The following is a 27,185-nucleotide window of genomic DNA, read 5'->3' as shown; positions in this document are numbered from 1 at the left end:
CCAGACTCCAAAACTTCAGCACATGGCAACTTAGGACGCGACTCGTTTTCAACACCCTTTGAATATTTCTGTGATGATCAATTATTAGCATTGTATCTCAGCCAGTCTCGAACCTGTCATGTACATATTTCCTGTGTACTGCCCATGCTGGATGAAAAGCATATGGTGCCATTGTGGGCTGCATCCATCTTCCATTGAATTAACTAGAACATGAACGCGGGCTTTGCCGGGCCTGGCTATTTTTTGTTTTTCACTGAACAGTGTAAAAATTTCTGCCAGAATTTGGACAGTTAGAAATATCTAGGAAAATAAGTGTTTGACATAGCAATGCCTCAAATAAACTCCACGTGATGAATATTCGGTAAAGTACCTTGGGAGCAATTCACAAAACTATTGCCAGAAATATTCTGGTAGAAAAATAATCTAATGTGAAGCATAGTAGCAAGCTAAGATTTGTAAAGAAGCTTTTACTATCTTCTGCTTAGTGCACTCCTTTGGTGACGTCGGCATTATTTCTGTTGCCATTTGCCTGCAAGAGATAAGATGCTTACCCCATGACAAAAGCATGGACTTCCTGAGCAAGAAAGAAGGACGAAGAATAAGAATTAAAACAGCATAAGTAATTAGGAAAAAATAATCTGATAAAACCAGTAAGTAATTTCATGAAACACAATTTCATACTCATAAACCATACCCGGCTTCAATAACACGAGACAAGATCATGTTGATCTGCGTATTGTTAGTTTCCTGTGACATGATTCAATGTAGTGCATGTAATATTATCATTATTATAGCTGAAATGAATAGATGAAAAATGTAAAAATGATGCATGAAAATTCTAAGTTGTTACCCTAAAAATAATTCAGTGATAATCAAATAAATTTTAACGTCATAACTGGTTTAATGTATCATCAAGGATATTTCAGTAGGTTGATCAAACATGTTATCTTTTCTTCAAGGTATTTCATTCAAGAGGAATGAAACACCAGCTAATTATCTGCTATACCTAAACTCCCACTATATATTTTTCCTAGTTCCTACAAAGCTAGAGACAGTAACCCTAGCGCTCATGAATAGGCATACAAAAGTAACATGTTTGATACAGAACTTTTAATACTCGCTACTTACCTCAAAAAAAAAAAAAATACTCGCTACTCAAAGAAGTCCATTCCCTAGAGATAAAACAGCAGCTACTTATTCCTACAAAGCTAGAGACAATAGTATTAGTCCTTATTAGGCATAGGCAAATAATTTGTTTGGCAGCCGAGTTTTAGTAATCATTACTCAGAGAACAAAAAGTCCCTTTATATACTGTAAGAGATGCATTTTAGAACCAAAATCAACTTTCACTTATACAGAAAAAATGAAAAGGAAATAAATATGATTAAACTCCTAAAAGTGAACAGCTATGGGTCTTATTTCAAACTCTAAAGCTGGAAATTCGATTATATATTTCAGTTAATCAAGTACCAGGGAATGCAAGGATTAATTTATAATGACATATGATTTGAAGTATAAAACTGACAAATCAATTGCCAAATATGAAGTTTGCTAGCCTAACCGAACAATCATACATACAAAACTGAATTTCGGAATGCTCTATTGAACGTCACATGGCATTGAGTGTAGCGAACTAAAATAAATCTCCAAACTAATATAGAAATGCTCACAAGTATGAATTTCTTGTTCCACCTGCTATAGTTCATTGTTGCTGATGGTTACTGCCTGATAAACTAATAATCAAGATTTACAGAAAGCAAGTTGCAGTAGTGGTTAACTTGGCAGCATTGATTTAAAATAACTTCAAGAGGCAAGGATGGTTGCCAGATTTTCGTGAAAAGTAAAAAAAAAATCAGGGTCCTGCCAGCTCCATTGAAATTTTACAATGCCAAGAAGCTAAATCCTGCAAAATGTAGCATCAAAGTATTGGTGTGGCCAACAACATCAGAATACAGATAAATGAAGTTTGGCGTTCCAAGTGAACATAACCTTGATGTCAGGAGCGAGCTCATCGAATGGCTTGAGCAGTCTAATTAACTAATGGTCTCTACGTTGTTGTCCATACCCTAGTTGCAAAATATAACAAGAATATTCAGTGTACAGACGCATGAAATGCATCAGGACAAAACTGCATGTCAGATAAATATTTTAGTGTACATGAGCATTTGATCAAGTAGCCAATTGAGCAATCTGAACTTACATTTCTCACATAGAGCTAGCTAAAGTATCAAAGGGTATGCTTGAAGGGGAATTTAACAAAAAAAAAAAGATGGGCACGCATAATCTGTTCATAAATTTGCACATAAAAAATAAAAGCTACTACCTCCGTCCCATGAAGCATGTCGGAAGTTTGTCAAAATTTGAATGCATCTATATGCTATTTAGTGTGTAGATGCATCTAAATTTTGACAAATCTCAGACACGTTTTATGGGACAGATTGGAGTACATAAAATTCCCAATGATCCAAATTAACCTTATTACCTGGGTTATTCTAACAGGCAAATAGCTGTAAGCTCACCATCCAGGACTGATGTAAAAAATTCAAGGAATCTGAAAATACAAAAGCAGTGCACCAAGTGTTCCGACAAAATCCCCTCGAGATGTCCATCACGCATCAGTACAAGAAATTAGCAATACCATCCTCCCTGAATATTATTAGGCCAACATATATGTTCAATAGATCAACAATAAACCATAGAAGTGCCGATAACACAAGTGCTTTTGAGAAGAGATATCAAATAACTTAGGATGGAGAGGAAGAGCACGATCATCTAATGTGAACAGTTCATCGCAAAAAAAAAAAAAAAAAAAAGCTACAGCGATGATGTCTCGGATGCATTGAGGATAATGGGTTCAGAGAGTACCTTCAAAATCAGCAAGGTCATAGAGGAGTCGAGAACCTCGTGAGCCGTATTTGAACCAGCACATATTGCTATTACCTGACCTGCAGATGGGGTTGATATCAAAAGCCTGGGGCGCCAAACATACATCAGATGTACAAAAGAAATGACCTGCAGCACCTCCGTCACCTCTGACCTGAATTTTGCGGCCGGGACCAACAAAACAATCGTCAGGCTAGGGGTTACAAGGATTCGAAATATGGACTGACCCTTCCTGGCTTCCTCATGTCTTCTCTTCCGCGGTCTTCCTGAAGTGGCGAGAGCCGGCCGAGAAAAGGAACAGCGACGAAGTCGACGGCGCGAGGGAACCGCCTTGAGTACGGCGGCGGTGGCAATCTAGGATGAAGATGAGGGATCGGGAGGGTCGGCTGCGAGGAGAGAAAACAGAGAGAAATGAATTTTAGCATCAACGGAGGCCCATCCCTAAAGAGGCCGCACAATTCACGTTTCAGCCCGGTTGATCAGAAGACGCCCAGGTCTGTTACCGGAGCAGCAGCTAGCGCGTTTGGTTACATGGGCCGGAATTTTGTATCACTGGCGCGGCGTTTAGTTACCTGGGCCGGAATTTTGTATCACTGGCGCGGTGGTAATAAATCTCCATCTCGTTTTAGACGGTGCAGGTTTAGATTATTTTTTGATGGCATGGGTCAACTTTTTTTGCACCGGGTATGGAAGCGGGGCCCCATTGTTTGGTTTCTGCATGCTTTCCCTAGCCTCACCTATATAGCAACATGGTGACCTTACCTCACCCATCACAAGCTTGGCACGTCGCCGACCACGAAGCAAGCGACCACCATGGCACCGCCGTTCACGCCAGTCAGAAGCATCACCACGTCGCCGACCGAAGACGAAGACCACCATGACACCGCCGGTCACAAGCATGGGCACGTCGTCGACCACGAAGATGAAGACCACCATGGCGCCGTCGTTCACGCCGGTCACAAGCATCAACACGTCGTCGACCACGAAGACGATGACCAACATGACACCGTCGGTCACGTCGGTCACAAGAACCACTACGTCGCCGACCACGAAGACGAAGACCAACATGACACCGCCGGTCACGCTGGTCACAAGCACCACTATGTCGCCGATCACGAAGACGAACACCACCATGACACCGATGTCCAAGCCCGTCACAAGCATCACCATGTCGTCGACCACAAAGACGAACAACACCATGACACAACCGGGCACGCCGACCACGAAGCATTGATGACGCGTAAAGCACACGCTCGTTGGGAACCCCAAGTGGAAGGTGTGATGCGTACAGCAGCAAGTTTCCCTCAGTAAGAAACCAAGGTTTATCGAACCAGTAGGAGTCAAGAAGCACGTTGAAGGTTGATGGCGGCGGGATGTAGTACGGCGCAACACCAGGGATTCCGGCGCCAACGTGGAACCTGCACAACACAACCAAAGTACTTTGCCCCAACGAAACAGTGAGGTTGTCAATCTCACCGGCTTGCTGTAACAAAGGATTAACCGTATTGTGTGGAAGATGATTGTTTGCAGAAAACAGTAGAACAAGTATTGCAGTAGATTGTATTTCAGTAAAGAGAATTGGACCGGGGTCCACAGTTCACTAGAGGTGTCTCTCCCATAAGACAAACAGCATGTTGGGTGAACAAATTACAGTTGGCCAATTGACAAATAAAGAGGGCATGACCATGCACATACATATCATGATGAGTATAGTGAGATTTAATTGGGCATTACGACAAAGTACATAGACCGCCATCCAACTGCATCTATGCCTAAAAAGTCCACCTTCAGGTTATCATCCGAACCCCCTCCAGTATTAAGTTGCAAAGCAACAAACAATTGCATTAAGTATGGTGCGTAATGTAATCAACAACTACATCCTTAGACATAGCATCAATGTTTTATCCCTAGTGGCAACAGCACAACACAACCTTAGAACTTTCTGTCACTGTCCCAGGTGTCAATGCAGGCATGAACCCACTATCGAGCATAAGTACTCCCTCTTGGAGTTACAAGCATCTACTTGGCCAGAGCATCTACTAGTAACGGAAAGCATGCAAGATCATAAACAACACGTAGATATAACTTTGATAATCAACATAACAAGTATTCTCTATTCATCGGATCCCAACAAACGCAACATATAGAATTACAGATAGATGATCTTGATCATGTTAGGCAGCTCACAAGATCCGACAATGAAGCACAATGGGGAGAAGACAACCATCTAGCTACTGCTATGGACCCATAGTCCAGGGGTAGACTACTCACACATCACTCCGGAGGCGACCATGGCGGCGTAGAGTCCTCCGGGAGATGATTCCCCTCTCCGGCAGGGTGCCGGAGGCGATCTCTGGATCCCCGAGATGGGATCGGCGTTGGCGGCGTCTCTGGAAGGTTTTCCGTATCGTGGCTCTCGATGCGGGGGTTTCGTCACGGAGGCTTTAAGTAGGCGGAAGGGCAAGTCAGGAGGCGGCACGGGGGGCCCAAACCACAGGCCGGCGCGGCCAGGGGTGGGGCCGCGCCGCCCTAGGGTTTGGCCACCCCGTGGCCCCTCTTCGTTTCATCTTCGGACTTCTGGAAGCTTCGTGGAAAATAGGCCCCTGGGCTTTAATTTCGTCCAATTCCGAGAATATTTCCTTACTAGGATTTCTGAAACCAAAAACAGCAGAAACAAAGAATCGGCACTTCGGCATCTTGTTAATAGGTTAGTTCCGAAAATGCACGAATATGACATAAAGTGTGCATAAAACATGTAGATAACATCAATTATGTGGCATGGAACATAAGATATTTTCGATAGGTCGGAGACGTATCAGCATCCCCAAGCTTAGTTCTGCTCGTCCCAGCAGGTAAAACGATAACACAGATAATTTACGGAGTGACATGCCATCATAATCTTGATCATACTATTTGTAAAGCATATGTAGTGAATGCAGCGATCAAAACAATGTATATGACATGAGTAAACAAGTGAATCATAAAGCAAAGACTTTTCATGAATAGCACTTCAAGACAAGCATCAATAAGTCTTGCATAAGAGTTAACTCATAAAGCAATAATTCAAAGTAAAAGCATTGAAGCAACACAAAAGAAGATTAAGTTTCAGTGGTTGCTTTCAACTTGTAACATGTATATCTCATGGATATTGTCAACATAGAGTAATATAATAAGTGCAATATGCAAGTATGTAGGAATCAATGCACAGTTCACACAAGTGTTTGCTTCTTGAGGTGGAGAGAAATAGGTGAACTGACTCAACATTGAAAGTAAAAGAATGGTCCTCCATAGAGGAAAAGCATCGATTGCTATATTTGTGCTAGAGCTTTGATTTTGAAAACATGAAACAATTTTGTCAACGGTAGTAATAAAGCATATGCATCATGTAAATTATATCTTATAAGTTGCAAGCCTCATGCATAGTATACTAATAGTGCCCGCACCTTGTCCTAATTAGCTTGGACTACCGGATCATCACAATGCACTGTTTTAACCAAGTGTCACAAAGGGGTACCTCTATGCCGCCTGTACAAAGGTCTAAGGAGAAAGCTCGCATTGGATTTCTCGCTATTGATTATTCTTCAACTTAGACATCCATACCGGGACAACATAGACAACAGATAATGGACTCCTCTTTTATGCATAAGCATGTAGCAACAATTAATAATTCTCTCATTTGAGATTTGAGGATATATGTCCAAAACTGAAACTTCCACCATGGATCATGGCTTTAGTTAGCGGCCCAATGTTCTTCTCTAACAATATGCATGCTTAACCATAAGGTGGTAGATCTCTCTTACTTCAGACAAGACGGACATGCATATCAACTCACATGAAATTCAACAATGAATAGTTGATGGCGTCCCCAGTGAACATGGTTATCGCACAACAAGCAACTTAATAAGAGATAAAGTGCATAATTACATATTCAATACCACAATAGTTTTTAAGCTATTTGTCCCATGAGCTATATATTGCAAAGGTCAATGATGGAATTTTAAAGGTAGCACTCAAGCAATTTACTTTGGAATGGCGGAAAATACCATGTAGTAGGTAGGTATGGTGGACACAAATGGCATAGTGGCTGGCTCAAGTATTTTGGATGCATGAGAAGTATTCCCTCTCGATACAAGGTTTAGGCTAGCAAGGCTTATTTGAAACAAACACAAGGATGAACCGGTGCAGCAAAACTCACATAAAAGACATATTGAAAACATTATAAGACTCTACACCGTCTTCCTTGTTGTTCAAACTCAATACTAGAAATTATCTAGACCTTAGAGAAACCAAATATGCAAACCAATTTTTAGCATGCTCTATGTATTTCTTCATTAATGGGTACAAAGTATATGATGCAAGAGCTTAAACATGAGCACAACAATTGCCAAGTATCACATTACCCAAGACATTTATAGCAATTACCACATGTATCATTTTCCAATTCCAACCATATAACAATTTAACGAAGGAGAAACTTCGCCATGAATACTATGAGTAGAAACCAAGGACATACTTGTCCATATGCTACAGCGGAGCGTGTCTCTCTCCCATAAATTGAATGCTAGGATCCATTTTATTCAAACAAAACAAAAAACAAAAACAAACCGACGCTCCAAGAAAAAGCACATAAGATGTGATGGAATAAAAATATAGTTTCAGGGGAGGAACCTGATAATGTTGTCGATGAAGAAGGGGATGCCTTGGGCATCCCCAAGCTTAGACGCTTGAGTCTTCTTGATATATGCAGGGGTGAACCACCGGGGCATCCCCAAGCTTAGAGCTTTCGCTCTCCTTGATCATGTTGCATCATACTCCTCTCTTGATCCTTGAAAACTTCCTCCACACCAAACTCGAAACAACTCATTAGAGGGTTAGTGCACAATAAAAATTAACATATTCAGAGGTGACACAATCATTCTTAACACTTCTGGACATTGCATAATGCTACTGGACATTAGTGGATCAAAGAAATTCATCCAACATAGCAAAAGAGGCAATGCGAAATAAAAGGCAGAATCTGTCAAAACAGAACAGTTCGTATTGACGAATTTTAAAATGGCACCAGACTTGCTCAAATGAAAATTCTCAAATTGAATGAAAGTTGCGTACATATCTAAGGATCATGCACGTAAATTGGCTTAATTTTCTGAGCTACCTACAGGGAGGTAGACCCAGATTCGTGACAGCAAAGAAATCTGGAACTGCGCAGTAATCCAAATCTAGTACTTACTTTTCTATCAACGGCTTAACTTGGCACAACAAAACACAAAACTAAGATAAGGAGAGGTTGCTACAGTAGTAAACAACTTCCAAGACACAAAATAAAAACAAAGTACTGTAGGTAAAAACATGGGTTGTCTCCCATAAGCGCTTTTCTTTAACGCCTTTCAGCTAGGCGCAGAAAGTGTGTATCAGGCATTATCAAAGGGTGGTGCATTCTCAGCGGGGTGCGGAGTTTTCTCAACCAGGCATAATATATTAGATACATAAGTTTTAGCATCTCCCTTTTCATTAGTCTTAGGCGTGCTACTCTCATCAAACAAATTTTCAGGAACAAGCCAAGCATAGTTATTTTCTAGTGCATCATTCATAGCTAAGAGTTTACATGGTATTGGTGCTTTGATCTCCCCACCATCATCAATATTATTAGTGTATCTTATTCTATCCATGTCCATCCTTTCAAGGAGACTAACAAAATTAGTATGAGAACCAAGCATATTAAATTTAGCAAAGACCTTTCTAGCTTCTCTTGCTAGACCACCAAATTCTCTAAGAAGGGTTTCTAAAACAAAATCTTTCTTTTCCCCTTCTTCCATATCACCAAGTGTGAGAAACATGTGTTGGATTATAGGATTAAGATTAACAAATTTAGTTTCCAACAGGCGAACTAAATGCGAGGCAGCAATTTCATAAGTAGGCGCAAGGTCTACCAAGTGTCTATCTTCAAAATTTTCAATAGTACTAACATGATTGAAAAATTCTTCTATATTATTTCTCCCAACTATAGACCCACGTCCTACCGGTATGTCTTTTATGGTAAAATTAAAAGGAAACATGATGAATCAAGTAAAGTAAATGCAAGTAACTAATTTTTTTGTGTTTTTGATATAGCAAACAAGATAGCAAATAAAGTAAAACTAGCAACTAATTTTTTTGTATTTTGATTTAGTGCAGCAAACAAAGTAGTAAATAAAACTAAGCAAGACAAAAACAAAGTAAAGAGATTGAGAAGTGGAGACTCCCCTTGCAGCGTGTCTTGATCTCCCCGGCAACGGCGCCAGAAATTTAGCTTGATGACGCGTAAAGCACACGCTCGTTGGGAACCCCAAGTGAAAGGTGTGATGCGTACAGCAGCAAGTTTCCCTCAGTAAGAAACCAAGGTTTATCGAACCAGTAGGAGTGAAGAAGCACGTTGAAGGTTGATGGCGGCGGGATGTAGTACGGCGCAACACCAGGGATTCCGGCGCCAACGTGGAACCTGCACAACACAACCAAAGTACTTTGCCCCAACGAAACAGTGAGGTTGTCAGTCTCACCGGCTTGCTGTAACAAAGGATTAACTGTATTGTGTGGAAGATGATTGTTTGCAGAAAACAGTAGAACAAGTATTGCAGTAGATTGTATTTCAGTAAAGAGAATTGGACCGGGGTCCACAGTTCACTAGAGGTGTCTCTCCCATAAGACAAACAGCATGTTGGGTGAACAAATTACAGTTGGGCAATTGACAAATAAAGAGGGCATGACCATGCACATACATATCATGATGAGTATAGTGAGATTTAATTGGGCATTACGACAAAGTACATAGACCGCCATCCAACTGCATCTATGCCTAAAAAGTCCACCTTCAGGTTATCATCCGAACCCCCTCCAGTATTAAGTTGCAAAGCAACAGACAATTGCATTAAGTATGGTGCGTAATGTAATCAACAACTACATCCTTAGACATAGCATCAATGTTTTATCCCTAGTGGCAACAGCACAACACAACCTTAGAACTTTACATCCTTGTCCCAGTGTCAATGCAGGCATGAACCCACTATCGAGCATAAGTACTCCCTCTTGGAGTTACAAGCATCTACTTGGCCAGAGCATCTACTAGTAACGGAAAGCATGCAAGATCATAAACAACACGTAGATATAACTTTGATAATCAACATAACAAGTATTCTCTATTCATCGGATCCCAACAAACGCAACATATAGAATTACAGATAGATGATCTTGATCATGTTAGGTGAAGGAGATATGCCCTAGAGGCAATAATAAAGTGGTTATTATTTATATCTTTATGTTTATGATAAATGTTTATATATCATGCTAGAATTGTATTAACCGAAACATTAGTACATGTGTGATATGTAGACAAACAAGAAGTCCCTAGTATGCCTCTTAAACTAGCTTGTTGATTAATGGATGATTAGTTTCATAATCATGAACATTGGATGTTATTAATAACAAGGTTATGTCATTGTGTGAATGATATAATGGACACACCCAATTAAGCGTAGCATAAGATCTCGTCATTAAGTTATTTGCTATAAGCTTTCGATACATAGTTACCTAGTCCTTATGACCATGAGATCATGTAAATCACTTATACCGGAAAGATACTTTGATTACACCAAACACCACTGCGTAAATGGGTGGCTATAAAGGTGGGATTAAGTATCCGGAAAGTATGAGTTGAGGCATATGGATCAACAGTGGGATTTGTCCATCCCGATGACGGATAGATATACTCTGGGCCCTCTCGGTGGAATGTCGTCTAATGTCTTGCAAGCATATGAAAGAGTTCATAAGAGACCACATACCACGGTACGAGTAAAGAGTACTTGTCAGGAGACGAGGTTGAACAAGGTATAGAGTGATACCGAAGATCAAACCTCGGACAAGTAAAATATCGCGAGACAAAGGGAATTGGTAATATATGTGTATGGTTCATTCGATCACTAAAGTCATCGTTGAATATGTGGGAGCCATTATGGATCTCCAGATCCCGCTATTGGTTATTGGTCGGAGTGAATACTCAACCATGTCCGCATAGTTCTCGAACCGTAGGGTGACACACTTAAAGTTGGATGTTGAAATGGTAGTTCTTGAATTATGGAATGGAGTTCGAATATTTGTTCGGAGTCCCGGATGAGATCCCGGACATCACGAGGAGTTCCGGAATGGTCCGGAGAATAAGATTCATATATAGGATGTCATTTTATGTGAAATAAAATGTCGCGGAAGGTTCTATGGAAGGTTCTAGAAGGTTCTAGAAAAGTCCGGAAGAAACCACCAAGGAAGGTGGAGTCCACAAGGGACTCCACCTCCATGGCCGGCCAGCCCTAGTGGGGGTGGAGTCCCAAGTGGACTCCACCATAGGGGGCCGGCCACCCCCCACATGGGAGGTGGGCCTCCCACCTTTGGGTGGGAGTCCTAGTTGGGCTAGGTTTGCCCCTCCTATGGAAGGTTTTGGTTTCGGGTCTTATTCGAAGACTTGGACACCAACACTTGGGATCCACCTATATAATGAGGGGCCAAGGGAGGGGGCCGGCCACCCCAAGACCATAGCTTGGCCGCCCCCCTTGAGTGGCCGGCCACCCCCTTCCAAACCCTAGCTTTGCTCCTCCACTTCATATTGTCCGGTTTGCTTAGCGAAGCTCCGCCGGACTTCTACACCGCCACCGACACCACGCCGTCGTGCTGTCGGATTCAAGAGGAGCTACTACTTCCGCTGCCCGCTGGAACGGGGAGGTGGACGTCGTCTTCATCAACAACCGAACGTGTGACCGAGTACGGAGGTGCTGCCCGTTCGTGGCGCCGGAACCGATCGTGATCAAGATCTTCTACGCGCTTTTGCAAGCGGCAAGTGATCGTCTACCGCAGCAACAAGAGCCTCATCTTGTAGGCTTTGGAATCTCTTCAAGGGTGAGACTCGATACCCCCTCGTTGCTACCGTCTTCTAGATTGCATCTTGGCTTGGATTGCGTGTTCGCGGTAGGAAAATTTTTGTTTTCTATGCAACGTTATCCAACAGTGGTATCAGAGCCGTATCTATGCATAGATGGTTGCACGAGTAGAACACAATGGTTTGTGGGCGTTGATGCTCTTGTTATCTTTAGTTTGAGTACTTTGCATCTTTGTGGCATAGTGGGATGAAGCGGCTCGGACTAACTTTACATGACCGCGTTCATGAGACTTGTTCCTCGTTTGACATGCAACTTGTATTGCATAAGAGGCTTTGCGGGTGTCTGTCTCTCCTACTATAGTGAAGATTCAATTTACTCTTCTATTGAAAACATTAGTATCAACGTTGTGGTTCATGTTCGTAGGTAGATTAGATCTCTCTCGAAAACCCTAAACCACATAAAATATGCAAACCAAATTAGAGACGTCTAACTTGTTTTTGCAGGGTTTGGTGATGTGATATGGCCATGATATGATGATGAATATGTATGAGATGATCATTATTGTATTGTGGCAACCGGCAGGAGCCTTATGGTTGTCTTTAATTTTCATGTTGAGTAGTATTTCAAAGTAGTTGTTATAGTTGCTACATGAGGTGAACAACCATGAAGACGGCGCCATGAACCTTGACGCTACACCGACGATGATGGAGATCATGCCCGAAGATGATGGAGATCATATCCGTGCTTTGGAGATGAAGATCAAAGGCGCAAAGACAAAAGGGCCATATCATATCACATATGAACTGCATGTGATGTTAATCCTTTTATGCATCTTATTTTGCTTAGATCGCGACGGTAGCATTATAAGATGATCCCTCACATTAATATCAAGATAATAAAGTGTTCTTCCCTCGTATGCACCGTTGCATTGTTCGACGTTTTGAAGCATCTCGTGATGATCGGGTGTGATAAACTTGACATACAACGGGTGTAAGCCATGTTGCACACGCGGAATACTTGGGTTTGCTTGACGAGCCTAGCATGTACAGACATGGCCTCGGGACAACGGAAACCGAAAGGTTGAACACGAGTCATATGGATGATATGATCAACATGTTGATGTTCACCATTGAAGCTACATCATCTCACGTGATGATCGGTTTTGGTGTAGTGGATTTGGATCGTGTACCACTTAACAACTATGAGGGATGTTGTATTAAGTGGGAGTTCATTAGTAATTAGATTAAAACATGAACTAATTATCATAAACATAGTCTGAGTAGTATTTTGAATTAATTTTGTAGTATTGGCATCCGTTTACTACTATGCGCTAGTCTTGTTATTGAGATAGAAATCTTGTTAAAATCTGACAAGAAACTTTACGGATTGGTACCGTATTGTTAAAGAATCAAGAATTGATTAAGTCCTATTGCAAACTTTTAGTAAACCTCACATTGTTGATTCAAAGAGCTATGGTTTCAATTAGTACCTAAAGTTATCTTGTCTCCATGAAACTTGAAAGTTCAAATATGTTTGAAAAATAAGGAGCTGAAAATTTAGTTTTCAGAAATAATCAAGGTATGAGATATATGTGATATCTAAGACCTTATTGCAAGATGATAGAATATAATTTGGTGAGACTACATAAACTCATAAGTTTTATGGGAATGTATGAAGGTTGAAGACGCAAGAGCGTCACAATCCTCCGACTATTGGGGCACTAATGATATTCGCATATCCATGAAGTTATCATCCTTAGTATGCACCGTTGCTAAGACTCGTCGTTTGAAGCATCACGTGATGATCGGGTGTTATAGATTCTACGTGTGCTTACAATGGGTGCAAGCCTGATTTGCACATGCGAATACTAAGGTTAAACTTTATGAGCCTAGCATGTCTGAGACATGGTCTCAAAAAGTTGTCATGAATTGATGGATAAAATTATGAGTGAAATTGTTCATCATAGTTACTAATATGTGAAATCTAGAACACTTGTCATATGATGATCAACTTCAAAGTAAGAACCTCAAGGTTATTGGTATTTGACCAACAAACCTAGAAGTTATTGATGTTGAAATGTTTTTCGAATAATGAGGAAAGCTAAAAGAGAAGCGCAAAAGATATTTTGGCAACAGAAAGAAAAGACTAGAAAGTCTAGCTCAGGTGTATATAAATGATATACATGTTATGGTTGTATTCCTAGTTAAGTCACACAATGAAATTCTTGGGTATTAATACCATATTGGTTGGTATGAAGTGTCATACAAAACAACGCAATTCAAGAATACAATGGCCTAAGTGATGACAAGGAATATGATAAGAATGTTCGCTTTGGAACAAAAATAAAGTGTTATTATGTTCGTCGTTGGCATTCTATCTAGCCCTTAGAATTTATAATAAAGAGCTTAATAAATTGTTATTTTGCTCTGGTCAAATGAAAACAATGAGTTGTTCAAATTATGACATTACTCCATGTATGATGGATAAGTTATTATAAATCTTAAATGGTGAAACACACATACATAACACTGACGCTAAAAATGCCATAAGGCAAATGATTTGAATTCCACTTATTTGTGGAACCGCAATTTAGGTCATGTTAGAAAGGATCGCATGAAGGAACTCCATGCAAATGGATTTTTGGAGTCATTCGATTTGTTGAATCGTTTGGCACTTGCAAAATCTTTTCTAAAAGGTAATGACTGAAATACCGTTCATAGGCCGAAGAGTTGAACGGGCAACTAACTTAGTGAAAACATACATAATGATATATGTGGTTCACTGGGCATAGTTGTGTGCGGAAGATTCTTCTACTTCATGAAAAACTTTCAAACAATGAATTGAGTATATATGTGGATATATTCAATAAGGAAAAGTTTGAAACATTTGAATAGGATTCAAATAAATTTCAGCATGAAGTGGAAATCATCGTAATAGAAATCAAATATCTATGATTGGATCATGGTGGAAATATTTGAATTACGAGTTTTAGCGAACATCTAAGAGAGTCATGAAATTGTTCTACAACTTACGTTTCTTGGAGTATCATAGTGATGATGAAGTATCCAAGAGATATATCCAAACTTTGTTGGATCAATGATGAGATAAAATATTGATGCCATTATATTTTTGTGGATTATGCTTTAGTGACTACCGCTTTTACACTGAATAGAGCATCATCATGATCCGTTGAAATGACACCATACAAGTTATGGCATGGGTATAAACCCTAATAGTCAACCAAAATCGGATGAATGTATTTGTTGGTTATCCCAGAGATTTAATTGGGAATTCTTCCCACGAGACAAAGACAAAAGTGTTTGTCAATGTTTCTTATTTCCGAAAAAAAAATTGTTTCGAGTGAAGTATTTGAGTGGGAGGACAATATAATTTGATAAGGTTTATGAACCTGAGCATAATGATCAGAGTAGCGCAGCATCGGAATTGGTTTCGGAAGCGGCCACGACGATCATGGCTCTCATGACTACAAAATGTTTTAGCCATGGAGATCGAAGTACATATTGAACCTTGTAGGTATGGTTTACTTTGTGATCAAATAAATGATTTGTGGACAAAGGATTGATTTTGATCAATGATAAACCAACTACAAAACAAAGAAGTTATGATGGGCCCTGACTCCGTTAAAATGGCCATACGCCATGAAATCCAAAATAGATGAATACTTTTTGAAAGAAAATAGATCTATAAAATTGATGGACTTGGATGAAATATCCTTGAAGAAGCTTAACTTGTCGAAAAGTTGTTTACGACAAAGTTCAAAGAGTTGACTACGACAAGATTAGATCTTCCGTAGCAATGCTTAAAGTCTATATGGATTATTCTAGTAATCACTACATATTTCCTTTATGAGATATGTTAGTAGGATGGCAAAATACATTACTTATCAGAAGTGTGTATTAAAAGGTGTATACAAGATACAACCAAGAGTTTTGCTGATCCGTGGAATACTAGATAGGTATACAAACTTCAATTTGATGAAGTAAGTATAGCGGAGTTTGAATCTTCACTAGATGAAATAGTCAAAGAGTTTTTGATTTCATCAGAAACAATGAAGAGGCTTGCATTTGCAAGAAATTAAGTGGGAGCGCTAAGACACATTTATAATACTTTATGTAGGTGACATATAGTTGGTTATAAATGATGTAATTATATACTTGATTAAAAAGGTTTCATTGAGAATTAACTTCAATGAAAGGATATGGACTGAAACAAATTTAGTGTCAAGATCTATGAAGATAGATTGAAACACATAAATAAGTTTAAGTCAAAGTACATATGATGGATATTGAAGAAGTTCAATATAGAAATATTAAGAAAATGTTCTTGTCATGTGAAGGTTTAACAAGACTTGAGTGTATCTGACACTCAATGAGTAAAAACACATGAGTGATTATAGATCACGAATAATATGTACACAATCAGATATCATGTGCTATAAAGTGTTATGAGCATATACCAGAATGATTCATATGATGATCATTGGACGACAGTAAGAATATCCTTGAGTACTTTAGAAGAACTAAGGATATATATATATATTTTTATATGAAGAAATGACAAACAAATCGCTGTAAGGTGTTACACCGATATTGGTTTTGTCACATATAAAATATAATCTCAAATTAGACAAAGTGTTGTTTAAAAGGTAGCACAATGAGCTAGAAGTTGTCTATGCTAGATTTAGAAGAGTTCTAAATATTGTGACGGATTCTACAAAAGAAGGCAGAGTATGTCATTGTTTTGACAATGACAAAGGATGTTAAGTCAAGAGGTTCTTTGAGAACTTGGTGTAGTTCCGACAGAGTCAGAAATTTGAAGCTATATTGTGTGTGACAATATAAGTGACATATTTCAGACAGCGGAATTAAGGTTCCACCAGAAGATCAAACATATATAATGCCAACTCATTTGGAAATGAGTGATGCGTTGAGACGCAAATGAATTACAAAATACATACGTTTCTGAGCGTGTCAGATCCGATGACTAAAAACCTCTCCCGTGAGCAATACATGATAAAGCACCAGAAGGCCAAGGTGTTATATCTTTACAAATGTAAACTAGATTATTGACTCTAGTGCAAGTGGGAGACTGAAGGAGATATGCCCTAGAGGCAATAATAAAGTGGTTATTATTTATATCTTTATGTTTATGATAAATGTTTATATATCATGCTAGAATTGTATTAACCGAAACATTAGTACATGTGTGATATGTAGACAAACAAGAAGTCCCTAGTATGCCTCTTAAACTAGCTTGTTGATTAATGGATGATTAGTTTCATAATCATGAACATTGGATGTTATTAATAACAAGGTTATGTCATTGTGTGAATGATATAATGGACACACCCAATTAAGCGTAGCATAAGATCTCGTCATTAAGTTATTTGCTATAAGCTTTCGATACATAGTTACCTAGTCCTTATGACCATGAGATCATGTAAATCACTTATACCGGAAAGATACTTTGATTACACCAAACACCACTGCGTAAATGGGTGGCTATAAAGGTGGGATTAAGTATCCGGAAAGTATGAGTTGAGGCATATGGATCAACAGTGGGATTTGTCCATCCCGATGACGGATAGATATACTCTGGGCCCTCTCGGTGGAATGTCGTCTAATGTCTTGCAAGCATATGAAAGAGTTCATAAGAGACCACATACCACGGTACGAGTAAAGAGTACTTGTCAGGAGACGAGGTTGAACAAGGTATAGAGTGATACCGAAGATCAAACCTCGGACAAGTAAAATATCGCGAGACAAAGGGAATTGGTAATATATGTGTATGGTTCATTCGATCACTAAAGTCATCGTTGAATATGTGGGAGCCATTATGGATCTCCAGATCCCGCTATTGGTTATTGGTCGGAGTGAATACTCAACCATGTCCGCATAGTTCTCGAACCGTAGGGTGACACACTTAAAGTTGGATGTTGAAATGGTAGTTCTTGAATTATGGAATGGAGTTCGAATATTTGTTCGGAGTCCGGATGAGATCCCGGACATCACGAGGAGTTCCGGAATGGTCCGGAGAATAAGATTCATATATAGGATGTCATTTTATGTGAAATAAAATGTCGCGGAAGGTTCTATGGAAGGTTCTAGAAGGTTCTAGAAAAGTCCGGAAGAAACCACCAAGGAAGGTGGAGTCCACAAGGGACTCCACCTCCATGGCCGGCCAGCCCTAGTGGGGGTGGAGTCCCAAGTGGACTCCACCATAGGGGGCCGGCCACCCCCCACATGGGAGGTGGGAATCCCACCTTTGGGTGGGAGTCCTAGTTGGGCTAGGTTTGCCCCCTCCTATGGAAGGTTTTGGTTTCGGGTCTTATTCGAAGACTTGGACACCAACACTTGGGATCCACCTATATAATGAGGGGCCAAGGGAGGGGGCCGGCCACCCCAAGACCATAGCTTGGCCGCCCCCCTTGAGTGGCCGGCCACCCCCTTCCAAACCCTAGCTTTGCTCCTCCACTTCATATTGTCCGGTTTGCTTAGCGAAGCTCCGCCGGACTTCTACACCGCCACCGACACCACGCCGTCGTGCTGTCGGATTCAAGAGGAGCTACTACTTCCGCTGCCCGCTGGAACGGGGAGGTGGACGTCGTCTTCATCAACAACCGAACGTGTGACCGAGTACGGAGGTGCTGCCCGTTCGTGGCGCCGGAACCGATCGTGATCAAGATCTTCTACGCGCTTTTGCAAGCGGCAAGTGATCGTCTACCGCAGCAACAAGAGCCTCATCTTGTAGGCTTTGGAATCTCTTCAAGGGTGAGACTCGATACCCCCTCGTTGCTACCGTCTTCTAGATTGCATCTTGGCTTGGATTGCGTGTTCGCGGTAGGAAAATTTTTGTTTTCTATGCAACGTTATCCAACATTAGGCAGCTCACAAGATCCGACAATGAAGCACAATGGGGAGAAGACAACCATCTAGCTACTGCTATGGGCCCATAGTCCAGGGGTAGACTACTCACACATCACTCCGGAGGCGACCATGGCGCCGTAGAGTCCTCCGGGAGATGATTCCCCTCTCCGGCAGGGTGCCGGAGGCGATCTCCTGGATCCCCCGAGATGGGATCGGCGTTGGCGGCGTCTCTGGAAGGTTTTCTGTATCGTGGCTCTCGGTACTGGGGGTTTCGTCACGGAGGCTTTAAGTAGGCGGAAGGGCAAGTCAGGAGGCGGCACGGGGGGCCCAAACCACAGGCCGGCGCGGCCAGGGGTGGGGCCGCGCCGCCCTAGGGTTTGGCCACCCCGTGGCCCCTCTTCGTTTCATCTTCGGACTTCTGGAAGCTTCGTGGAAAATAGGCCCCTGGGCTTTGATTTCGTCCAATTCCGAGAATATTTCCTTACTAGGATTTCTGAAACCAAAAACAGCAGAAAACAGCAACTGGCACTTCGGCATCTTGTTAATAGGTTAGTTCCAGAAAATGCACGAATATGACATAAAGTGTGCATAAAACATGTAGATAACATCAATAATGTGGCATGGAACATAAGAAATTATCGATACGTCGGAGACGTATCAAGCATCACTATGTCGCCGACCACGAAGACGAAGACCACCATGACACCGTCGTTCATGCCTGTCACAAGCATCACCATGTCACCGACCACGAAGCTGAATACCACCATGACACCGCCGGTCACGCCGGTCACAAGCATCACCACGTCGCCAACCACGAAGACGAACTTCACTATGCTGCCATCACCATGGATTATCACCTCTCACTTCTCACATATCATCACCACATCGCCATCCATGAAGATGGCAAGCGAGAAGTTGAGCAAGAGTACTCCAAACTATACTCACACATACGTACACATTACACTATACTAGCGAATCATTTATCTATCCATGTATGTACACCGAAACAAAAACCTGTCAACATAAAAGTCATGCGGAATGGTGAGGTGAACCTACTCCTCAAAGGAAATTTCAAACGGTTGAGCGTGTGCGACAAATTTGGCAAAATTCGATCAAAACTTCATACACGAAATTGACGATTTATGACTGACGAAACTCGAAACCGATTTTAGGAATTGATTCATATCATCGACGCACAGCTTTTTCGTCTACAGCTTATTTTGATTCGAAATATGTTTGTGTTGATTTGAAGAGAGGGTGTGCGGAGTAGTGTAAGGGAGAGTGAGCGTAAGCAAGAGCAGGTGCATCCGTTGCATCCGTCGAGCCAAGGAGTCGCGAGAACGGGACATGCCCGCTAGGAACTGCCGAACTGGGCGTTCCTCTAGGGCCTGTCCCAGGAATGCTTTAAGACCCGTGCCATGCAACAACGCGATTGAGTCTAAGCAACCAAGCGGGCCGAAAAATGCTAGGCTGGCCAGGCTACGAAATGCGCCCTCAGTAATGCTAGCAGGCCGTCGTGTGCGTTCAGGCGCGGTGAAAAGACACAGAGATGTTAGGTGGAACGTTCAGGCTTGATCGGATGGCTCAGAACGTCAAACAGGTGTGGTGGCTCCTAGGTAGTTCAATTTTACTGCTACTTAATAATATGGTGTGTATGGGTGTGGCACCATCCATGTTTGTGATCTTGGGTGCTTCACACGCATTGACCGGTTAAAAATGGAACCGGTCGCTTGGTTTGCATACTTAGATAACAACATGTCGAATGTTGGCTTGGTTTGTTTGTGTTGCACCTTGATCTCATTGGTAATCCACTTGCCAACTTCTGGACTCTTGGCTTGATAAACTTGCCACACACACCCTTCTATATTTATGATTAGTCCCAAGTGCATGATTTTTTATGGAGATCTTCAGCGTCTTCTTGCCATCAGGTTGCTTGCCAAGAATAATATCATTTCCCAATACCTTGTCATTCTTCTTGTCATTCATAGATTCAACAACGATAACATTATTTTATTAGCAGATTCGGCCACCTCAGGCCAGATTAACATATTCCCATGCAGCTCCAGATTATTCATTGGGATTCGTAGCTTGTCAAATTGAATATCATCAAAACTTGATCGTCCATTATTGATAGACGATTGTGTATGTCACCGAAAAACATTGCAATCGTTAATAGCATGACAAAAACAATTATGATATTTGCAATAAGCACGTCGTTTTAAATCTTTAATCCCTAGAAGAGTGTGAGATGCTCGAATGTATTTTTCTTTTAAGATAGCATCAAATATTCTATCATATTTGGCTACAACAAAACTGAATGGTCATCTCATCTAAACGACTCATGCGAATCGGCTTAAGAGCATCACAAATATATGGTTTAGCCGTGGAGAGCCAAACCAATTCAGCGGCATAAATCTCAGCCTCGTCCTATGAGTTTTCACTATTGTATCCAACCATATTTATGCAATGACGATTAAATTTAGACCTATGCATATCAATTTTTTCTTTGCTTTGGCTTTCTTGAGTCAAAGCTCTTTGTACAACTTAGCTAATACTCAAATGATCATAACCTTCAATTTTTTAATGTGAGTTCTTAGACCATTAAGCACCAAGTCCTCCATGTATCTCTCAACAATCACTAAACTATTACACCGACTTTTAGTATCTTTAAATCTTTTTACATGATCGGTGACAAATTCAACATGTTTTGTCTAACCAATGTAAGATGTGACAACTTAAGCTCATTATCGTTGCTATAGAAATGTTCATGGAATTTTTCTAGATGATACCAAGTAAAATAATACCGTAAGGTAAAGCAGAAAACCATGAAAAATAGGTATCAGTTAAAGACAAAGGAAATAAACATACTTTTAAAGGATCACTAGTGCCATCTTCACCCAACTATGCTAAATATTGACTACCATGTTCCCAAATCATTCTACTATCCACCCCATTAAATTTAGCAAAAGCAGGCACGTTGTAACCTTGGGGTATGGTAGAGCATCAAAGTATTCCAGATAGGGTTTTTGATACATCCGACTTACGGGCTTTGGTTCAATTCTGAAGTTACCATAGAACATCTTATGTAATTATGGCTTGAGTTTGGACATGTTTTCTTCTATGTTGCGTGAATCTGTTTGTGGTAGTTGCGCAAGAACAGTAACATAATTAGCCATAGAATTTACTCGCGTTGCTGGTACCGAATTGGAATTCAGCGATGTAATCATGGCTATATGGAGTGTGGCCTAGTTCGGTGGTATTGCCGAATAAGGCACACTCATAATAGGGCTAGGGCATGCTGGCGTGGTTACGATCCGACTCTCTTTGCTAAAGTGAGGATCCATCAACATATCACTACATAGTACCGATGAACTAGATAAAGTCAGGTTAGGGTTTTCTATAGCAACATTTGCACCAACACTATCAAAATAATCATGAGACGTGTTTTTACTAGCTTTCAAGTATTCTATCAGGGCATCATAGGCTTAGCGACTAGATTCAGTAGCATAATGATTACTTGCAATCAACTGAGTGCTAGAAAGTAAGTTAGTACTTACCGAAGGCTAGGCTGAATCGCCGAGCATTGGTGGAAGCTTGGCCTCCTCAAGCAACGTGACAACGCCTTGGCGGTCCTTGTGGAAGCTTCCAAGGAACATCTCCATGTCTTCATCATGCTGCCTCTTCTTCAAAGCCTCGAAATCCTCCTTGCTCTTTTTCTCCATTGCTTCAAGTTGCTCTTGACCCTTATTCTTGAGCGCCTCATAGGCTTCACGTTGTTTCGCCGAAAGATCTTCGAAGCTAAGCTTGATGATGTTTTTGGCGCTAATCTTAACGGGTTGGGATATCTGGCTACTTGACATGATGATCTTCGCTAGAGGGGTCACCAAAAAGTGTGTTCACACACGAACACGTCGCTTGTACCTCCGGTGTTGAGCGGGTTACACAAGACACAACGCCGGAGGAGCCTCGTCAGAAGCGCGATACGCATGCCAACCTTGGAGATCTTTTGGAACCCAAAACCTCACGGGCACAGGAGGGACCCCATCTGGACGCACAGCAGTGATGGGCTGCCCTAGATAGGTTCGCCCTCCCTTAGGACCTCGTGAATCGAGGCTCTCCAACACGAAGAATGTCGATGAACGATGAGTAGAAAACAAGGATGACAAAGAAAAGGTAGAGGTTTGTAGATTGATTTTTGCGATTGTATGTTATTGTTCAATCGGCCGTCGCCCCTCATATATATAAAGGGCGGCTGAACTTTCCGTACAAGAGAAAGGCTTGGATTCACATCCAAAACCCTAATTGGGATGTACTTCGGATGTTTTGGTTAGACCTTTCTGTAACACTTTGGCCAAAACTGGTTTGTAATGTCTGACGGACCTTTGAGGGATTAAACGTGCTCGGATGGAGATGCGTCCAACAACAAATTTGTTCGATTAAAAAAAAGCGAACAACTTTAATGTTGATCTTTTTTTCATATGAGTAGATCTTGACTATCCTTTACCTATGTTTCTAACTTTGGTCCATGGGCTGAACCCGGGCAGGACTTGTCTTCGACTGCCTCACTTTTGACCAAAACTTGTGAACTGGCAAACGACTTGTCCTACGTACCCTTGGTATCATTTCTCATTTGGCTCTAGAGATCACATAAAACTTTGGATTGAGATGATCCAAAAATCAAAGTTGCGTGTTCCAACGAGATACACAACTTTTCTTTCTATTATTTTCTTATTCGAGGTCATCTTCTGGATGCTCTTTTTTGAGCCGAAAACGGTTGTCAATAGGGTTGCACTCACCTTTAACAGTTTGTGGCGATCAATGAGATATTGTGCGCTTAAAACAATTCGAAGTCAGTAGTTTGGTCTTGTTCAAATCATCATCTTTGTTTCGAATATTCAAAAGCTAAACCGAGGGTACTTAGGAAGAGATGTCCTCACAATTTTATAAGGAAGCTGTGTGCAAAATTTCTCGTCCTGACAAAAAAGGATAATATAAATCATCCTTGATGTTCTATAAATGTATGCAAGATAAACCAACATTCAATCCAATCTTTTAGAACTAATGACAGGGTTTCTCTAAGGAAAGATTTCCATGGAAGTAACAACTTGTCGCCATCGATCATATGGCAGTATATGCTTCAAAAAATATTACACGGCATTAGTTTGATCTGGCCCAAATCATTTGTTATCTTCAAAAATTAATGGAGTAACAACTAATGATAGGGCTTCTCTAAGTAAAATACTGCAAGGGCTACACTAATGAGTAACAATTTGTCTCCATTTATTATAATGTATTATACTCTCCAGGAAGATTACAGGCCATTAATAGTTTGGTTTGGTCCAAATAATTTACTATCTTTGACAATTAATGATTTTGATATGATAGGATATGCTAAACATTTTAGCACTACACTAAATAGTTTACCATTCTAGTCCTATAAATACTTGGCAAGATAACGACATCAAAACCAAGTGTTCACCATGGCAAGAAAGACCATTGTTTTTGTCACATTTATGTTGATGTTCGCACTACTCATAGCTGGAGGTAAGGAGAAAACACATATGGCACTAACTTTTAAATTTGTTTGCGATACTCCAAATGTCTTTGTTCTGCTTCTATGTCTGCACATCATCTCATTAGATATTTATTTTGTTTGCATAGACATGGTTGAAGGGCTCACGTGCAAGGAGACCGAAACCAGTATCGGTTGTGGGGACACTGGAGGTTGCATGTACTATTGCGGTTATTCTGAATACACTAGGGCATGTACAATGGTGATGACTCAGCTGTCTGTAAGAGGTAGTTATAGATGATTTTGGTGATGTGGAGGAAAGAGAATGAGGAGAGAGAAGGAGGCTGTCTGTAAAGTTACAGACAGTCTGTAGGCTTCTTACAAACAGCTTACAGACAGCTTACAGACATCATTTTTGTTGTTGTATGAATGGTGTCTATAACTTATACTCACATATAGCTATGACTAAAAATAGATAACTTACAGACAAATTATTGTATACATTGCCTATATCATTGTCTATAGATGACATGGAGTAGTATTAACAGACACCATCCGTCTAAACCAATGTACATGCCCTAATGGTGGACGCTGTGTGTTCAAGGATAAGGAAGGTCACTGTGTGTGCATGTATTGTGTGTGATCAGTTTCTCTACACCTATCTAATTGGTATTGCTCGATTGGGTAGTAAGGTGTGTCTGAGTCGATGACGATGCCGCCTTTTCTATTCATTATCGAGTATGGCATAAGGATTATGCTTGAGCAGTGATTTAAATAATGAAGTTATAAATAAGATTTGGTTTCCTCAATAATTATAAATAATTTAAGAAATATATATAGACTTACAGGCATACGAAGGTAAGCATCTCAAGGTAAGATTAAAAAAAAAGTTCCCACGTAGGCTCAACCCACCACTATCTACGCTATGAGCTATTTGGTCAGCTCCCTATATACTGTATTTATATTTCTCACACGCGTCACGATTGGTTGTTGTTTTTCTAGCTTGTCTTGTTTGGACGTATGTGGATCACCCCTCGTCTCTACATACTTCATTATGATTGTATTTAGGAAACAGTGCAGATGCAGCCACACGGCCCACACATGTTGCGATGCATGCATCTTTGCCGCCATGTTCCTCGGGTTGATGGTTGCCTCATATAGTGCGGCCCCTGAGTGGCGCGCGGGTGAAGAACCTAAAACATAAGTTCTTTGATATTGATTCAATAGACGATTAGTATCTGCCTATTTATTTTAAAAAATGGCGGTTATAGTACCATCCTTTGCATTAAAATAATAAATACTTTTCATTGATTATTCACATAAGTTTTAAAAGATAATACATCGACCAACCTAAAGCCATCTTTTGGCAACAAGAGTCGAAACCCCTATAAGCTTGTTGAAGGGGTGAACATAATCAGGGTCGATGCCGTAGGACTTGACCTACTAACACATATGCACATCATATAAGCTTAAGGTTAATTTTTTTATCAATCTTCAACAACTAATACCGGTGTTTAGAGATGTATCTACCATCCTTTTAGCCCCAGCGGCCGCCTGGGCTTGCCACGGGATCCCTTGTATTACATGATTCTTGTCCATTAAAAGACAATGTAGACATGTTTTCCTAAAAGCTCTAGAAGTTCCTAACCAACTTTTTTAAACATTTTATAGTGTACGTAGTAACTTATTTGTCGGGTTCCCTTTAATTTGTTTGCTAGGTAGGGACAGAAGATATTCATTAAGTAAAATTGAAATTAAACCTTGAACTTTTAAGCCTTAGCTAAATCAGACCCCCAAACTTTGAATTCTGAAAATTGGCAAACTGAGCTTGTAGTTTCCGGCCTTTCACGAACCTTAGACCTGTTTGGCACTCCGGGTAAGAACCAATCATGGTCTACACAACTTCCTACTCTCGGTGACAACATGGATCCACTTGTCATATTCATCTCCTTCACCGGTCTCTCCGGCGCCTAACCCGATCTGCAGCCAACGATCAGCACTCGAGGCGGCCCTACATGGATGGGCTCACATATGGGTGTAGCACTTGCGGAGGCAGAGATCGAGCTCACGCCTCCCGCTTGCTCCATCTCTTTGGGTCGTGGTTGAGCGTCGTGAGGAGGGTGCGCACATGTCGAGGGCTCGGGGCTCGCCTCCTAGTGCACGGGAGGCACCTCGTCGTCGTCATTTTACTCCGGATCCTGCCAGCATGGGGCAGGATAGGACACGATGCCTCGAAGAACGTCGATGCCCCACGGGACCTCGCCATGAACAAAGGTGTTCTAGGATACCTGGAGAGACCGTAGGCTGGAGAGTTGAGGTTGTTCCATAGAGGAAGGGGATGGAGATGGGTTGTCGGTGGAGGGAACTGGGGTGCCACCGTCCCGTTGCACTCACCATTTCCCCTGATTGACACATTGACACGGGGTCTTGTGTTTTTTTATGGCCATTTTCTCTAAACTAATCAGTGGCCCGGAAACGGGAAAAGAGGGGTGCTAACATATTGCATACAAAAACTAAAGCAGATATCAAAGTTATCATTTGGTTTTCGGAGCCACTACCAAAGTGTGTTTTTCGGCTACTAAATTTTGCTAAATGCATTTTGTTCTTTTGGATGATTTCTTTTTTTTAGAACTTTAGATAATACTAGGACAATGCCCGCGCGTTGCTGCGGAAGAATAGATTGTTAACCTTGTAGATTCTATTCGGTGAATATGTCTCGCACTATCACAGATTGCGCATGCGTTACAGGGGTTATTTAAGATTGAATATTTTGATTTGGCGTTAGAACGTCTCACTTATTGCACGGCTTAATATTTTTTCGATATGCCTCGCCTTAGAGCTCGATTCCCTCGCAATACCTCCCCCCCCCCCTCCCCTGCGCTTATTTCCTTGTGTCTCTTCCTCACACGAACGGTGCGCCTCGACCGACGCTCGCCACCCCGCCAATTTTGTGGCACCCTTTCCAGACCCGTTTCTAATATGTGAGCTCTACTTTGGGGCGGC

General features: G+C 41.1%; 1 long non-coding RNA gene across 5 annotated transcripts; it reads right to left on the bottom strand.

Moving 5' to 3' along the window:
* Positions 1-281: 281 nt before the first annotated feature.
* LOC127308357 (uncharacterized) lies at positions 282-3,257 on the bottom strand. Of its 5 annotated transcripts, none has more exons than XR_007856457.2 (3): positions 3,038-3,257; positions 2,866-2,945; positions 282-2,646 (listed from the first exon to the last, which is right to left on the bottom strand). It is a non-coding gene; the product is annotated as an uncharacterized lncRNA (long non-coding RNA). The 5 variants fall into 5 exon arrangements; XR_007856455.2 differs by having other exon boundaries at positions 282-2,066; positions 2,483-2,945; positions 3,111-3,257; XR_007856458.2 differs by having other exon boundaries at positions 3,111-3,257.
* Between the last annotated feature and the right edge of the window lie 23,928 nt (positions 3,258-27,185).

Source organism: Lolium perenne, chromosome 6, assembly GCF_019359855.2.
Source record: "Lolium perenne isolate Kyuss_39 chromosome 6, Kyuss_2.0, whole genome shotgun sequence".
Taxonomy (NCBI): domain Eukaryota; kingdom Viridiplantae; phylum Streptophyta; class Magnoliopsida; order Poales; family Poaceae; genus Lolium; species Lolium perenne.
The sequence above is the reverse complement of the archived record's forward strand: the minus strand, read 5'-3'. Positions and strand labels throughout refer to the sequence as shown.